Source organism: Primulina eburnea, chromosome 16 (genome assembly GCF_022965805.1).
Source record: "Primulina eburnea isolate SZY01 chromosome 16, ASM2296580v1, whole genome shotgun sequence".
Taxonomy (NCBI): domain Eukaryota; kingdom Viridiplantae; phylum Streptophyta; class Magnoliopsida; order Lamiales; family Gesneriaceae; genus Primulina; species Primulina eburnea.
The window spans coordinates 17339939-17359007 of record NC_133116.1 but is presented as its reverse complement, the minus strand read 5'-3'; the positions used below and the strand labels follow the sequence as shown (position 1 = coordinate 17359007).

Genomic DNA, 19069 nt, shown 5'->3' with positions numbered 1-19069 from the left:
CTGATCAGTTCCCAAACTGATCAGTCAGTTATAATGTTGCTTCACCTGATGACGTGTATAATTTATAGCTGGTACGCATTAATCTTTAGCTAGTGGCAAATAGATCAGTTAGCTCGTTGCTTCGTTTCCTTTGATCAGTTATACAAATACGTTTCGAAGCTTATTTTGTCAAATCACTGAAATTTAGTTTCCAAAAATTTCTCCCTTTTTGGTGATTGACAAAACTTAGAATGTAATAAGCTGACTTTTGAATAAAGAATCTTTGTAGATAAAATAATTTCTAATGTACCGATTCGTACAAAGAAAATAAATAATCTTCAAATATGTCTCTTCAGCTGTATCCTCTCTTATTCTTTCATTGACCTAGCTGCTTCCCCCTTTTTGTCAAGCACATCGACCTTGAGAGAAAGAATCCTAACATCAGCTGCAATGTCTTTGACAGCAATCAATACAGTAGTCTGCATCAAATCGATCTTCTTGGACACAGATAGTTCAATGGATTCAACTCTCTTGCTTATTGAGTCTTGAGTAATAGAAAGACTTTCAGCTATGCCTCTGTTATTTTTGATTTTTTCGATAGCAAAGATGATGGAAGTTACAGCTGTTTGAATGGATTTCAGTTTGTCTGAATTAAATTCACTGGAGGAGTTCAACTTCAGAGAATGAGAAAGCTGTGTGTGTTGAATATGATTTATTTCTTGTATTATTTTGGACATGTTGAGTTGAATGTCCTGGATTTCTTCAAGAGCCAAATCCAAGTCTGAAGATGGAGGAGGTGATACCGGTCCAGACGGCCCTGGTTCCTGATTGATCAAAGATCACCAAAGTTCGGTCAGAAACCTCTGTAACCTCCTGTGTCAGCTCTGGCACATCTTCCATATTTAATTCTTGATGGACTGGAGGGGAAGAAGATAGAATAGGATTAGTAGATGGGGTGCCCTGCTGATTCAGTTGTGTATCTTCTGTAGTTTCAGTTGGCGGGTCAGTGACTGATGGTTCTGACTGCTGGTCAACTAAGTTTTTCTGCGGTTCTTCAACATGCAACTGAGCTTCCTCAGTGACAACATTGACTTCAGTTGGCTCAACATTTGATTGAATGGGTACATCAGTTTGAGCCTCTTGTTCAGCAGAAACAGGTATAGGAGATTCAGTAACTGCTTGATCCGTTGAGATGTCTACTGATTCTGTTGAAGGCGCATTTGCTTCAAATTCTTATACCACTGACTGAATAATTTCATCAATATTAGCAAGTGTCAAGTCAGCTTTTGAGTATATTTGATGATCAGCGGCAATAGATTGAGGCACATCCTGAACTGGCTCTTCAGTCGTAGCAACAGCTTGTTCAGGGGATGGCTCTCTGGGTTGAGAAGGCGAATCATCTTCTTCGTCTTCGAAGTGCCTTCATAATTAACTAGTTCCTAATCCATCTCCCAAAATTTTATCTGGGATTGCAGCGCCATAAGATCATTTTCCAGCTGCGTGAGAACAGCTCGATCATTGTAGGCAATTGGACTTGTGGGAATATAGTTGGCTTTCAATTTCCCGATCAGTTGGCCCAACTTCTTGGATCTGATTTGATCAAAGAAATAATTCTTCCGCCCTAATGTTTCAATTATCATAGCAGCCTTGACCATTTTTAGAACAATTGTCTCCATTTTGTTAAATGTGTTCAACTTTGACTTCTTCTTCAGCTGCTTGGCAAAAGTATGTGTTCTAAACCTCGTCCAAGCTTCAAAAATTTTCATCTTCAAGGCAGCAAAGGCATTGACTTGTTCCCATATGAGGTCAATGTGAGTTTGAATGTCATTTGAGGGCCTTGGCTCTTCGATCATCTTTCCTTTTCCTTTCTCATCAGTGAGAATATGTGGAATTTTCAGTCCAGAGTGAGTAGCGTCCACTCTTTCCTGAATGACAATTCCCTTGGGTCGAGCAAGAGCAAGGATCGAAGGTCGATCGATTTGGATTAAAAGGGCTGCAGCTTTTGCTGATTTCTTCTTCTCATCAGCTGGAATTGCTTTCAAAGGAACAACCTGAATGGGCTGTTGAGCATCTGAGGGTTTTAGTCTCTCAGAAGGGATAGAGGTCAACGAAGCCACTGGCTTTGTCTTCTGAGTTCGTTGATTTTTGGTGATCAGTTGAAATGGTGTTTCCTCATAATCTGATCCAATGATGATCAGTTTCCTCTTTGTAGACTTCAGTTGAGCCAGAGTTTTGGCCTTTTTCACTGACTTGGGAGCAGCCCGCTGAGTCCCAATCTCCTTCTTGATCTTCAAAAACTGATCAGGAGAGATTTCCAGTTTGGTCTTTGGTGGCTGAACATTTTTGGCATTGAAAACCTTGAACTTAGATGTCATCTCTAAATCATCAGCCACCATTCCCTTTGATTTTCAGCAAGTAGCTCAGTTGAACAGCAAATCCCTTGGACTGCTTGGTGGACTGGATTATTTTCTTTAAAATATTGAAAATAAGACGCTTCCAGTTGAGTCTTCGTTCAGCCATGATGACAGAGATGGCTTGAAATTTCTCTAACGTAAGGGCAGCAAAGGATCCTGCCTTCGCCAAAATCCCTTTGGCCACAATATCGGCCCGCAACTGAACTTCATGCTTTAGTTCTTTCTTTGGATCGGAAACCTTGATTTTCCGTCCATCAGCGGAGAGAAGGGTTTGCATCTCTTCAATGTCAGATGCTTTCACCTCAGCAAGATATGCCATACCATCAGAAGGAAGCAAGAATAACTCTCCAAATAAATCTTTAGAAATGGTCAACAACTGACCATTGATAGTAGAATCGATGTTTCCATCAGAAGTGATTTTTCCAGTGGAGTAAAATTCTTGGAGTTCCATTGGGTATATCTCTTGAGACGATTGCCCCAAAAACGTTCTTAGTCCTGCTGATTCCAGCTTTAGAAATACGTTATTGATATCGGCTTCTCCAACTGTTAGGACTGATCCAAAGTTGATCGCCATTGTATTCAGCATATGTGCGGGAGTTTGATTTGCCATTTGTTGTGAATGATTTCCTGCGAAAAGAAGATTTGATTTTGTTTTTGCTCTGAAAATTTGTTGAAAGCGTAAGGAAGAAGAACTGAAATGGAGCGGGTAAATTACTAATGTACGTGATTGTTCGAATTATTTGACACATGTCAGTCCACGAAATTTTGAATTCAAAAATGTGTGTACGTGTGCTGCAAGCGAGTTAAGAATACGTGGATTAAAGGGGTACACGTTTCAACCTATCATTTGATGAAAGATAACATTTAATGCTTGATAATCAGTCACGTCTCTTGATTTGGAATATAGCAATGGTTAACTGGTTAACTTACGTGAGAAGATTAGTGAAATCATCAGCTGAATGATCAGTTGTAAAATTTTCTCATTTCAGTTGACGATTTACTAACTACTGTCTTCTCAGTTAACTTGTTAAACCAATATTCCCCTTAATAAATGCATAAAATAAATTACGAGAACTTTAAGCGAGACGAATTAAATTAAATCTTATGCTTAGAAGGTTAATCGTCTTCCGTAATGACTTGTCCTTTCATCTTCCTTAATCATGGGCTATAAATAGGAGAAGCTCAGTTAGTCTTAAACATATCAGTAGATAATATTCACGAGATTAAATGGCAGGTACAAGTATTCATAGGCTCCTGATATGGAAAATGATTTCATGCGCGCAGCTCTGGAGAAACGTAAAGTAGAGTTGGAAGATCAAGTCTTTCATCAAATCCTTAGCTACTGGGAGGAGCTGCAGGGACTCCAGTTTCATTGGAAGAATGAGATGGCTACCACCCCCATCCTGCTGGAAAAACTGGAGAAATACCGGGAGCGTTTGCACGTTGGTTATACGGAGAGCATTTTCGAACCAGACCATATCTACGAGCTGATGCTCTATAAGGAAAGGAGAATCCTGGAGCTCATAGCTGAGTCTGACAGCTTCTTCAAGACTTCCACTGGAGATATAAGACAGTGGATGGCTAAGTGGAGAGCTTTTGTTCAGGAAGAATTGTATGATGTAATTCGCACTAATTTCTTTAAATGAATGCAATGATATCTCAGTTTATCTATGCCTTTTATTTTCCTGCATTACTAAATCCCATTAGTTGACAAGTAAATCACTAACTGAACAAAATAACTGAAGAGAAATTAATTGACATATGATGAACTGATATCAGTTGAAATTCAAATGATGAAAGACTAACTGAATGAACAATTCATGACAATAGAATCGACAAATTAACAGTTAATATAACAGCAGCAAAACTGAATAGGATAAATCAATTAATCCAAGTATATTGCGAAAATGAGAAAACTTAGTCTCGGGAAATGGTTTGGTGAAGATATCAGCTGCTTGTTGTTCAGTTGAGACGTATTCCAGTCTGATGTCCTTCTTCAAGGCATGATCTCTGATGAAGTGATGTCTGACATCTATATGCTTGGTCCTGGAGTGAATAATTGGATTGTAGGTAATAGCAATAGTACTTGTATTATCACAGAATATGGGCGATTCTTTAGCATCAACTCCATAATCTCTCAATTGTTTCTGAACCTAGAGCAGTTGAGCACAGCAGCTTCCAGCAGCAAGGTATTCTGCTTCAGTTGTGGAAGTTGCTATGGATGTTTTCTTCTTGCTAGACCAAGAGATCAGTCTGTCTCCTAAAAACTGACATGATCCACTTGTACTTTTACGATCAAGCCTACATCCTGCATAATCTGCATCTGAATATCCAACTAAATTGAAAGATGAGTCTGTAGAATACCATAACCCAACATTTTGTGTGCCCTTAAGATATTTCAAAATATGCTTGGCAGCTGAAAATGTGATTGCATAGGATTCGCCTGAAATCTAGCACACATACAGATAGCGAATACAATATCAGGACGACTAGCAGTTAGTTACAGTAATGAACCGATTAAACCTCTGTAAAGTGTTGTCTCGACTGATATTCCCCCTTGTTCAGTGTCTAGTTTTACTGATGAGCTCATGGCCGTACTTGCGGCTGAACACGATTCCATGCCAAATTTCTTCAGCAATTCCTTCGTGTATTTAGTTTGACTAATGAAAGTTCCTGCCTCCAGTTGCTTTACTTGTAATCCAAGAAAGAATGTCAGTTCACCCATCATGCTCATTTCAAATTTCTCCTACATCAACTAAGCAAATTTCTCGCATAATTTGGGGTTAGTTGACCCAAATATGATGTCATCAACATAAATTTGAACAAGTAAGATGTGATAATTCTTTGAAAATTTGAACAATGTCTTATCAACTGATCCAACAGAAAAATCATGATCAGTTGGAAATTTTGAAAGAGTTTCATACCAAGCTCTTGGAGCTTGTTTAAGACCATACAGGGCTTTGTTCAAATGGTAGACATGATCAGGGAAGCGATGATTGACAAAACCTGGAGGTTGTTCAACGTAAACTTCCTCTTGCAATTGGCCATTTAGGAATGTGATTTTTACATCCATCTGGTAGACTTTAAAATTTTTGAATGAAGCGTAGGCAAGGAATATTCTGATATCTTCCAGTCTTGCAACTGGTGCATATGTTTCATCGTAATCAATTCTTCTTCTTGCCTATATCTTTGTGCTACCAGTCTCGCTTGTTGCGCACAACTGAACCATCTTTGTTCAGTTTATTTCTGTACACCCATTTTGTACCTATAACAGTTTTTGAAACTTGTCTTGGAACTAGGTTCCAGACATTGTTATGGGTAAACTGATTTAGCTCTTCTTGCATTGCATTTGTCCAGTTTGGATCAGCAAGAGCTTCATCAGTTTTCTTTGGTTCCAATTGAAATACAAAAGCTGAATGAATAAATAGATTGAGCATTTGATTTTTTGTTCTTATCGGATCAGATGTGTTACCTATAACCAGTTCTGGAGGATGTAATTTCTTCCATATGAGTTCAGCGTTTGTTGTATCCAAGTCAGTAACTGCTTCAGTTTGCAGCTGGGTGTTTTCTATCAGTTTCAATGGGAGCTATTTTAGTTGGTAACTGAATGTCGTTTCTTTGCTCTTCCAACTTATTTTCAGGAACTACTTCCTGTTCAACTGATTGATCTACAATTTCAGGTTCTGGTGTTTGAAGGATGTTGCGATTGATATGATTTTCTTCTTCATGATCATCCTCCAAACTGATATATGTAAATCTATCAACTAGCTCAACTGGATCAGTTGGTTTATCAGTTATAACAGTTTCATCAAAAACAACATGTATAGACTCTTCGACATTTATAGTGCTCTTGTTAAAGACTCTATACGCTTTGCTAACTGACGAATATCCTAAAAATATCCCCTCTGCATATTTAGCATCAAAAGCTTTTAAATGATTTTTGCCATTGTTAAGAATAAAACATCTGCAGCCGAATATTTTGAAGTAGGAAACCACACTTTTACGTCCATGACAGATCTCATAAGGTGTTTTCAAATGATTCTTATTAATCATTGATCTGTTCTAAGTATAGCACGCAGTGTTTACTGCCTCTGCCCAAAACCTTTGAGAAATACCAGAATCAGCAAGCATCGTTCTAGCAGCCTCTTTAAGCGTTCGATTTCTCCTATCAGCTACACCATTTTGCTGAGGATTTCTAGCTGCTGAAAGCTCATGATTAATTCCAGCATTTTCTAAAAAGTTTGAAAGAATTTGATTGATGAATTCAGTTCCTTGATCGGATCTGATTCTATTAATTCCAACTGATTTCTCATTTAATATTCTTTTGAAAAGCTTGATCAGTTGAGCAGCAATTTGGTCTTTTGATTTGAGAAAAATAACCCAAGTAAATCTCGAAAAATCATCTACAACCACCAAGGTATATTTCATTCCCCCTAAGCTCATGACTGGTATTGGACCAAATAGATCCATATGTAACAGCTCTAAGCATCGGGAAGAAGAATTACTGCCCTTGTTCTTAAAAGAAGATTTAACTTGTTTACCAAACTGACATGCTAAGCAAATTTTATCTTTGGTAAAATCCATTTTGGGTAAACCAGTGACAAGATCGTGATTACGCAAATATGCAATAAATTTTAAGTTCAGGTGGTTTAATCTCTTATGCCACAGCCAGTTTTTAGAAGATTTTGAAGCTATAAAGCATACTGGTGCATAAGGTTGATCATTCCAACTGACTTTGTTGGTGTTTCCACACCGTTTGTCAGTTAGTATGACCTCATCAGTTACATCTTTGACTTAACAAGAATGTTTGTCAAACATAACTGAGAATCCATTATCGCAAAACTGACTAATGCTAATCAGATTATACTTGAGATTCTCAACTAATAAAACATCATTGATGATAAAGTTATCATGAATAAGCTTACCCTTACTCACAATTTTACCTTTAGAATTGTCTCCAAAACTGATGTTTGGACCAGTGAACTTGATCGGTTGAGATAGTAGGTTTGCATCTCCTGTCATATATCGTCAGCATCCACTATCCAAGTACCAGATAGATTCCTTGCTTTTACCTGTTACCTGCAATCACACAAAAAAATATAACATTGGTACTCTTTTCTATTTGGGTCCAAAATTGATCAGTCCTTTAGGAATCCAGACTTGGATCAGTCTAACTGACTGTCCAGTTGCCGTATTCCAGATGGTCTTTCTCGATCTGTGTGTGCTTGATGTGTAGTGTGCAGGTGAGACAATATGTGATTTGCCTCTGTTCAACTGATTGTTTGGCTGATATCTTTTCTGAACCGGCTTGTTGTTATAGTAATTGGAATGGCCATTTGAATGATTTCTGCTGAATATTTTTGACTTCTGACTGCGTGAGTCAGTTGAAACTTTTGGGCTATAACCAATACCATATCTTTTATCTTTGTTCGATCTTTCAGTAGGCTGTTCAACCAGTTTACTTGGCTCAATTTGTTCTTGTACCGCAACTGATTTGACAAAGTGAATGTATTTCCCTTTATCCATATTCAGTTTCGGTCGAGTATCATTGGAAGGCATTTCATCTTGGTTACTGAACCCTAAACCAGTTTTATCAGTAACTGATTTTTGTGAGTTATGTATATCAGTTAATGCAATAGATGATTTGTTCCAAGCCTGAATAAGCTCAGTTTGCTTTGAATTGTCAAGCATCAACTTGTGAATCATTGATTGATTCTTGTTTCTTTCAGCGTTGAGCTCAGCAATTTCCCTTTTAAGTCTCAACACATCAACTGATACATCAGTTGTATTTTTATTGTCTATAGGATCATTTTGCTTTGCTCTAGCCTTTTCAAATGATAAGGCAAGCTTATGATACTCACTAACCATGTCATGCAGAGTTGAAATGAGTTCTTCTTTGGTGAAATCAGTTGAGTTATAGTCAAATACCTGTTGACTGCTTGACTCCATTTCTATATCACCGGCCATCAGACACTTCACTTCTTCTTCACTATCACTGGAATTGCACGAAGTCTCTGGCTCTGACTCTACACTGTCAGTTTCATCCCATTTTGATTTGCTCTCTTCAGCTAAGAGCACCTCATGCTTCTTCCGGAAGGACTTCTTATCTTCTTTGGGTCTCCTCTTGTGCTCATAAGATTTCTTCTTTCTTTCAGTTGAGCCTTGAATGTCCTTCTTGGATTTGGTACAGTCAGCAATGAAGTGACCGGGTTTGCCACAGTTGTAGCAAGCATTTGATTCCTCCTTGGAATTGCCTCTCCGATAGTGATTCTGGAAGTTTCCCTGATTTTTCCTCGTAAATCTTCCGAACTTTTTGATGAACAATGACATGGTATCTTTGCTTAATTGATCAGCAACTTTCTCTACTGAACTAGATGGTTCTGTTCTAACAGCAGCTAAGGCAGTTGTGACTGCTGGAGTAGAGGGTTCTCCTTCTCGAGTTTGCAACTCGAACTCATATGCCTTTAGATCAGCAAGTAGATCATGAAGCTCAACTTTGTTCAGATCCTTAGATTCTCTCATTGCCATGGTCTTTACGTCCCACTCCTTGGGAAGACCTCTGATTATTTAAGGCAACTTCTTCGTTTGTATACACCTTTCCAAGTGCATTTAAATAATTGATGATGCAGCTAGTTCTTTCATCATATTCATGCATCGTTTCGCCAGCTCTCATTTGATATTGTCAAACCTCTAAACAACAACAAAAATTTTGTTTTCTTTGGTTTGTTCATTCACTTCGCAAAGCTGGATCAGCTTCTCCAAAATCTCTTTGGCTGTCTTGCACATTTTGATTTTACTGAACATTACTTTGTCCAGTGTTTTGTACAGTATGTCTTTTGCTACATTGTCCAGGTTTGCTTTACGTTTGTCCTCAGCAGTCCACTCATCTCTGGGCTTTTCAATTCTGTGAGGTGCCCCATCTGTGATTGCGACTTCTGTATTGGCTTTCAGAATCTTCATTGGTCCGTCAATGATGACGTACCACATATCATCGTCTTGTGCAGCTAAGTGAGCCTGCATCCTGATTTTCCAATCATCAAAGTCCTCTCTGGAGAACATAGGGATCTTGTTGAAGGAAGACATGAATGATAATTTGAGTAGAGATATTCTTCGACAAGATACAACCGCTCTGATACCACTTGAAAGGATCGGTTAATAAGGTGATAAGTGTTTAAAAGGGGGGGGGGGGTTGAATAAACACTCACCGATTTTTCTTTCTTTTCGAATAATGGGTACAGTTTCGTTACAAACTGACACTTTGTATCTCGTCAGTCGATAACAATCAGTTCAACTGAAGTACAGTTTCGGAAGTGAACTGAAAGATAGAATAACTCAAAGTAACTGAATATGAAAAACACGCGATATGTTTCTGGATGTTCGGAGAATAGAATAACTCCTACGTCACCCCTTCTATCACAAAGATAGGATTTTCACTAAAAGACTTTGATCAAATACAAATTTTGTACTCACCCACTTCTGTTTGGACTTAACACTGTCAAACTGAAACTCTTAGTTAACAAAACTTTTACAGTATTACACAACTGAATGAATCTTAACAAAGATCTCAAAGTGCTAATAAGCCCGTGAGGTAGCCTTGATTGCTACTAATAAATCTGATAAGAGTGAGCTTTTTGATATCTCAATGCGATTTGTGATTTTAGCAGAGTAACATCAAGCTTGAATAGAATAGTAGTTCGCGTGATTGTTAAGAGTCTATTCTCAGCTGCTCTCTTCACTTATTTATAGGCTTCCCTCTAAACGGTAATATTAAATATCATTTGAATCTTTATATCCGTTGATTGCCATGTCTATATCTTCTGACATTCGTACACTGCAGTCTCTGAAATACGGCGTCCCACTACTAGTTGCATTCTGTTGTACTATTTGTCGGTTGTCATTCTCAATTGATGACATGTACAGTTGAGGGATCAGCTGAAAGATATATTGCTGGAAAGTTCATAACTTATTTGTTTCAACTGATGAGTTCCCAAACTGATCAGTCAGTTATAATGTTGCTTCAGCTGATGACGTGTATAATTTATAGCTGGTACGCAATTAATCTTTAGCTAGTGGCAAATAGATCAGTTAGCTCGTTCCTTCGTTTCTTTTGATCAGTTATACAAATACGTTTCGAAGCTTATTTTGTCAAATCACTGAAATTTAGTTTTCAACAAAGATTTTTAAGTTGAATTTCGCGCTCGAGCGAGGAATAGAGACCGGAGAATTTTCAAGAAAATTATTTTATTACAAGAATAATTTTTATTAATTAATCTAAGGTATTTTTAAGTGTTTTTGCAAAAAAAAGGGATTTTTGGTGTATTTTATCTGCAGGATCTTAATTTTTAACGGTATTCAAATTTTGTCAAATTTGGGGACTTTTTGAGGGTTCGACTAATATTTTCAAAAAATTTTCAACACGAAATATTTTTCGGGAGTGTGTTTGGAATTAATGGGTCAACTTCTAAGCTCGTTGGGCTTAAAAATATTTTAAGCTTTTAATTAAACCATTTAAGGACCATTAACTAGTTGATTAATAATAATTAAGGTTACCCTACACCCATTTACCCTCCCCACCAACCGACACCCTCTTCATTCCTCATTATTCTCTCGGTTCCATCCATTTCCCACCTCATAAAGCTGAAGGTTTCCTCGGTCATTCCTTGTTATTGAAAAAGAAATCATTTCTGCACTCGTTTTTGATCTTCTCGCGCCATTTCATCTAAGGCACGCATGTATCACCCTTTTCTCTTCATACACGCTGATAGTATACTTAGTTTTATGAAAATGCATGAAAGTTTATCGATCTACTTGGTGTCACGATTTTTATGCAAGAATTTGCCTTGAAATGCTTCCTTTTGTAGCACTCACGTTTTTTTGAATGTTTGTGCAAGGGGCTGCTCATTTTGTGGTGCTAAGGGCTGGTTATGTCGGGTGAGACATGGGTTTAAGTGCTGGAGGTTGAAGAAGGTCGTAATATAGCATAGGTCGATGGAAGTCCATGGTTGGGTGTGTGTCGAGATGGCTAGATCGGGAAGGTTTGGGTGTTTCGGCCATGCAAAGGACATCCCTAGCCTTGGACCATCCTTTGGGATCTGAACCACGGCCTGGGGTGGCTCGAACATGGTTGGAACTAGCGTAGGGGCCGTTCATGCGAATTGTGCTAGCGTTGGCTTTGGGTAGACGTTATGGCGAGCTAGCGGGTGGGGGCTTCGTGCGGGCTGCATAGAAAGGTAAGCTTCAGTAAGAACGTTCCAGTAGGGTCTTGTTGTGGTCTAGGAAAGTCTGGTTGGGGGCTGGTCCGTGTGGTTGTTAGCTAGGGATGATATTATGGTGGTTCGGTGAACTAGGGAAACAAGGGGCGATTGTTGTGTATTTCCAGCGACTTGCAGAGCTGGGTCGAATGGCTTGCTGGTATGGTCTTGGTGGTTTTAAGGCCTTTTTAGTTTTTTTAAGATATGGTAAAAATTTGAGAAAGTTTTGGTTATGTTTTAGTTCGATTCGGGTTAAAACCGGGACCCCGATTCAAGTTTTAAAACGAATCGGTTAAGTTGTAAAATGAGCTCGAGTTTACGTCTAGGAATGCTTATAAATATGTTTTGGGATATTTTTAGGAGTTTGGTAAGCTTCGGAAATAATGAGTTTTTTGGAATTATCCGGGATTTAATCATTGCATGAAACGTTAATTAAAGGATTAATTGAAATGCCTAGATTTAAGCTTAATAAAATTATGGGAAATTATATTTAAGCTCAAATAATTATTAGAAGTCTAAGTTTTTAATTTGGGAATTTTATGCTAAGGTTGGTTTAATTCGGGATTAAAACGCATTAATATGTTATAATTAAATATTAATTTAAAAGTCATCGATTTATGCAAAATAAAAATATATGAAAATTCATGTAGGCTTAAATAATTATTTGGGACATGTTATAGTCAATGGAATTAAGAAAATGTCAAAAACATGAAATTTTTCGTCTAGGGGTAAAAGGGTAATTTTTGGGTTTCCAGGGGCAAAAATAGTCATTTTGCACCTAGGATGAGATGTTGGTCCTGGCAGCGTCCTGAGCACAAATTTCTGATGTTTTAAATGTTCATGCATCATGATTCACGATTTTTAAGATTTTATGAAAATATACGTTGCATGCTTGAATTTAAAGAAAATTGCATTTGTGCATGATTTTTATAAGTGATGTAAATGATGATGTTTTGAATGATGAGACTTAGTTGTGGCTATCGAAGTATATGTAAATGTTTAAGACATATATGTAAATGATGATGATGAGGCCTAGGCATAGTGGATGGGTAATCCTGTCACTGATGTCCGACAGCCGCCTGGTACTGCGGTTCTATGTATGACAGATCCATCGTAAATGATAAATGATGTACGATAGTCACCTCTAATGAACTGAATTAACCAATAATAAATGATGAATGATGAATGATGATTAACGATGAGCTGTTTTGACACGTCATTATTTTACACGAAACGTTTATGTTACATTTTTAAAGTTCATGAAAGATATGTTGAGTATGTTATTTTTCACTGCTGTGTGCTATGTATATGTATTTGCTATTAACAGTGTTTGTGTGTTGAGTTTTTAGACTCACTAGGCGTGTGTGATGCAGGTGATCTTAATGATGAGGAGATTGGAGGTGCCGAACTCTGAGTTGGCAGATTTGGTGGGTGACACAACCCTAGGACCGCATATTTTCCGCATTATAATTTATGAGATTGAGTGGAGATGAATATTTTCCTATGTTGATGATTTTTAAGATTTGGAATGGTTGATGTTTACGTATGATTTTGGGATGAGTTTGGTTAATTTAAACTGCACTATTTATACTGCCAAATATTTAAGACATGTTATATTTTTCTGTACAGCGCATGCATGCGAAATGTTTAAATGTTATTTCGAAAATGCAAGTTTTTTTTTTAAAAAATAAATTTCCGCAGTTTCAAAACGAGTAGACGTCACATATCAGATGGCGAGGTTGGGTACATTTGCTACACATATAGGAGCTAGTGCATTGTAGTTTGAAATTCACCGCTCACCTACGGGTGTGGATATCCTATGTGATCTGATGAAATAATAGTGCATGGAATCTCTGGCCAGAGTATGAGATGTACATTGGAGAAGGAGTTCTCCAATGGTATATACGATGCCACTATTTATATGTATCACATCGTTATCGAATTATTATGCAACCTTCGATGAACTAATGGTTGCAGATTCAATCGGGATATATGAGAATGAGATGAATGGACCATATTGTACGCTAATCATAATCGAATGGTTCTTGCAGGCACTATCAGTGATACCTAGGGAATCATGGTGCGATGCTACTAGACGCTCTTACCATGATTCGATGGGTTTAATCAGAAATATGATTTCTTACATTCTCATGATCAATTGTTGATACATAGAATGATGCAAATAAGGGTAAGCCCGAATAAATGATTATGTCCTGAATCACAAGGAGTTGGGAACCCGCGGTTAGTTGTATCTCTTAACCTATTGAGGGTCACACAAGCACTGGATCGTTTGTTCCCGTTGAGAGAATAAATTCAAGGAGTTGAATTTATATTATGATATATTAAATTCAAGGAGTTGATTTATGATAATTAAATTTTGAGAGAATAAATTCAAGGAGTTGAATTTATAAAATTTGAGAATTTAGTTTATTAAATTCAACAATTGAGTTTATTAAATATTAAATTTTGGATGTGATAAAATTCAAGTAGTTGAATTTATAATTTAAATAATAAATTCAAATGTTGAATTTTTAATCGATTTAATTTATTAAGCTCAAAAGTTGAGTTTATTAAATATTAAATTAAAATTGGTGAGAAGTATGTTTAATGAGCTTGTAGGAGTACAAGTCCAACATATTAAATAATTAAAATTCTTAATGGACTTTGATTAATTAATTATACTAGTTAGACTGACCTAATTAATTAATCAAGCTCATTAATGTTAATTATGATTTACGTTTATTAAGGTCATGATTTAATTATAAAAAGGTGTTGAAAGGCCATAACCCTAGCCACCACCACCACTTGATACTTTTGAAAAATCATCCTCCAAAACCTCTCTCAATTTTCGGCCACCTTGAAGCAATTTAAGGTCTTGAGCCACCTCTCAAGCTTTGATCTCCATCGTAAAATCTCTTCTATTTTTCTAGAGCAAATTAGATGAGAAACAAATCTTCTAGTCGTAGACCTGATTCAAAAATTGAAGGAAAGAGTTCTTGAAGAAAGTTCGTAGGATTCATCAAAACCTAAATCTGACAATACCGGATTAGTTGGAGCCTAGTGATTTAATTCACCAACGGTATAAATATCTAACGCCCTATGAATATTTAATCATAAAACCATACGAGTGCTCAAACAAATATATTTTGATTGTCAAAATAAAATAAAAAATTTAAAACTTCCGATGCGTTTGGACACGATAAAACCGAGATCCAACAAATCGTTGCTCCCAAACTCGGCCAACTCCCACCACTTTTGCCAATGCGTCCTGCAATCGATTTTCCTCTCCCATAACGACACTTCAAGCTTCTTCTGATAATAGGGACGCCATGCCGCTTGTAAGAAACAAGATGCCCATGTCCTCCTCCACTACTGCAAATAGAATCTGAAAGTATGGCGCTGTTGTTTACTGCATAGTCATCAAAATTGGGAGGCTACACATTTTAAATCATCGGCCATTAAAGCAAAAGCTTCGACTTCAGAGAGTGTTTGGACAATTCTTGTGGACTTAGGTAGGTTAGATGAAGAATGGGGGTCCAGGCCCAAGTTAGGAGCTCTTCGCCGCACAAGTCACCTGCTTTTCAATACTCGGAGTGGAAAAGGCCAGTTCTTCCTCCATTGGTGGTCGCTGTTGGCAATTTTCCATGCATAATAAACAACATCTCATCGATTGGATCGCCCTTCCGGACAACATAACTACCCTCGGTGTAAAGAGTCGGTTTGAGGCCGTCACACATTGCATCCATGATTTGATCATCCATTTTCTCAAACATTGGCACCTGAATGAAGAAGATATACTTTAGTGTTCAGTTTTTCAGTAAGCATCTATCTGCTGTGAGATGAAACCAAAACTAAGCCCCGAGAAACTAACTGCTCAACTACCAAACCAATTAGTAATCCACTCATACTGTACGCAAACATATGGAGAGGTCTAATGGAGATTCAGATTACGGATGTCCAACGATAGAAGTATTGGCCACTAAATTTGATATATGAAAAAGATGGATAAAGGGTAATAGGGCTTTAGGACCACTCACTCTTTTCAGTAAATCCAAACAGATATGTCTCCTTATGTCTCTTCGGAGATCTTTGGGAAGATTACAAACCAGACTTTCTTCCTTGACGCCCTATGTAACGTCCTGAATATTTGAAAATCCTCGTAAATTACATTCATGCAAGTTATCAAATTTAATATGTATTTTATTAATTATTTTAATTTATTAAATGCATGATTATGTGTTTATTTCTTGGTTATTTAAAGTTTCATAAATTAGGGTGTTAAGTTGCATTTCACGCTCGAACGAAGAACGAAGACCGGAGATTATCAGGAAAAATATTTTATTGAATGAATAATTTTAATTAATTAATTTGAAGTGTTTTAAGGGGTTCTTTTTTTGAGGCTTTGGTGGGTATTTTTACTCGTCGAGTCATATTTTTAATCGGTAAGAAAATTTTATCGAATCGGGAGACTTTTTGAAGGCTCGAGCATTATTTTCAAAAACATACCTAAACGAAATATTTTTTGGGAGTGGTATTTGGCTTGTTGAGTTTGTTTTAGTGTTTAATGGGCTCAAAATCTTTTAATCCTTTTAAAATATTACCAAGGGCCCATTAGTAAGTTATTATATTAACCTAAACCTAGATTTATTAACCCTAAAAATCCCTTAACCTTCAGCAGACGCCCACCCCATTTCCAGCAGCCTCCCCCACGTAAAAATCAGCAGAAACCAGCAGCTTTTCTCGAAACATTCACAAGTTTTCAAGGAAGTTTCCTCCTCGCTCCTCCAGTGTTTGTCTGACGCACGTATTTTCAAGTTTGTGAGCATATACATGTTAAGGAGCACATGTATTCCGATTTTCTCTTCATTCATGCCCCAATATTATGCTAAAATATATGTGAAAGCATGAAAATTTATTCAACTAACTTGTGGTTTTGTTTTTATGCAAAACTTTGACATGAAAGTGCATCCTTTTGTTTAAATCTCATGTTTTCTTGTGTATGTGAAAGGGGATGCCGATCTTGTGTTTCTAATGGCTGTAAACAGTGGTAAGATGGTGGCAATATGCTGGAGTCGAGGTTTAGTTGAGATAAGTTGAGGGCCGTCAGTGTTGTGATGAAATTTTGGCACGGTTTTGTATAGGTGGAGAGCTTGGGTGAAGTCGGCAGCGTGAGTGCGGTTCCAAGCCGTGGACCAGACCTTGGTGTGTCTGAGACATGGCCTAGAGTGGCCCGGACGCTGCTGGTTCGAAGCTTGGAGTCGAGGTGTGTCGCGGGTGGGCTTTCTTGGGTGCTATCGGGTTTTGTGCACATCCGCGTGCATAGGGCCGAGGTCAAGGGTTAGGTTGGTCCAAGAGGGTCCTAAGGTGGAATAGGAAGGGTTGGTTCAAGGCTGGTCCGAGTCGGTAGGGTCTAGGATTGATTAATTGCGAGCTTTGTGCGTTAGAGTTCGAGTACGCATGCGATGGAAATTTCCAGCAAACTTTGTGTGTGGCTTCTAGGTCCTAAGTGGTCTGAAATAAGTGGGTTAGAGGCTGATCATGTAGGTTTGAGTCATGGTTCGAGATGGGAAAAATTTGGCTAAGTTTTGAGTCGATTCGGGTTAAAACCGGGACCCCGGTCCAAGTTTTAAAACGAATCAGTTTAACTTTTGAAACAGGCTCGAGTTTACGTGTAAGAAATGCTTATAAATATGTTTTTGGATGTTGTAAGGAGTTTAGTAAATTTCGGCTCGAAATTTTGAGGTCTAGGGGTAAAATGGTCATTTTGGGTTTCCAGAGGCAAAATGATTATTTTTGCACCTTAGTCTTGATTTTAGTCCTAGCAGTGCCCTGAGCACATTTTGACATGTATTTAAATGTTTATGTATCACATATATGATTTTTATGAAAATATTTTAAAATACGTTACATTTTTGGCTTGAAAGAAAAAGTACTTATATACATGATTTTGATAGGCGATGAAAATGATGATGTTGTGAATGATAAAAATTGGTTGTGACTGACAATATATGTATACGATGATGATGAGGCCTAGGCTCATTGGATGGGTAATAATGTCGCTGATGTCCGACAGCCGTCGGATACCACGGTTATACGTAGATGGATCCATCGAATAGAGCTGATAAGAAAGTCACAACTAATGAATTGAATTCAATTTAAGTAAATGTATAAGTATATGATGACATGATGAATTGTTTTGACATGTTATGATATTTTATGATATGTTTACGTTTACGCTTTTAAGATCATGAAACATATGTTGTTTACGGTACTTTTCACTATTGTATGTTATGTGTATGTACTCGCTATAACGTTAAGTGTGTTGAGTCTTTAGACTCACTAGGTGTGAATGATGCAGATGAGCATGATGTTATGGAGACTAGAGGCGCCGAAGATTGAGTAGGCGGAGCTGGGTGTTGCACTGGATAATCCGAGTACCTTGCATTTCTTCCGCATAATATATTTATGAGCTGTGGGTTTAAATTATATGTATATGAGTCGTGGATGATCATTGTTTATTTTATACATTTTCATTATTTACTACGTTGTTGATTTAGCAAGATTTCAAAGGGTACGCTTGAATCTTTTAAAACAACATCTAGGGTTTGAGGATGTTAAGTTGTTTTTAACTGCAGTTATTTTTATTAAGATGTTGGATGACCTTTTAAAAGCATGTTCAACTTATTTAAATGTTTTTAAGCGTGTGTATTCTCAGCCTTAGCTTAAAAAAAATGTTTCCGTAGAGTTTTAAAATGAGTAGATGTTTCACCCCGAGTTTCCTGCCGTTTGTATTGTTTGCATCTTCTAATTCTCTCCCTCAAATTCTCAGGGAGCAACTGGTGAGGCATCCATTGCTTTGCATCTCGTCTTTTGACCCTCATCTCCTTTAGTTTTACAGTATTAGAATGTGAATATGTCTGTTACATCAATGCTACAGATCATTAGACCCTCATAATAAATATGTTTTTTCATTCAAGTAAATTGCATATGCCCGCGACTTTCTTAAAAAGCAAACACAATTTCAAAATCATTTGTTCAAAACTGTAGGAAGGGAAAACAGATTACAGACCTGCATATTTCCAATCAGAATTGAGAAAAACACCAAGCAAGGTATATTATAGAAATGAAAACTGCAAAGCAAATTTCCCAAACAAAGGTGCTTTTTTTGAGGTTCTGGCCGAGGGAACTTTAAGAATACACTAATGCACTAAATTAGAATACCTAACCAAGTAGCTCCAGGCAAACAAAGGTGGTAATTGATGATTCAGGCCGAAACAGACACAAGAAAACGAAAAGATGAAGAACATGATTTCCAACCTGACAGACCCGATCTCGCCATTACAAGGCTGTGGTTAAACGGCATAGACTTTGTCAAATTAGCGGCTCCTTATTCATATAGAATCCCAACAATGGGGTCAATTTGCC

The 19069-nt window shown here is 37.4% G+C and overlaps 1 pseudogene; it reads right to left on the bottom strand.

Annotated features, from left to right (window-relative positions):
• Positions 1-14733: 14733 nt before the first annotated feature.
• On the bottom strand, positions 14734-16393 carry LOC140816084 (cyclic nucleotide-gated ion channel 1-like; annotated as a pseudogene).
• Between the last annotated feature and the right edge of the window lie 2676 nt (positions 16394-19069).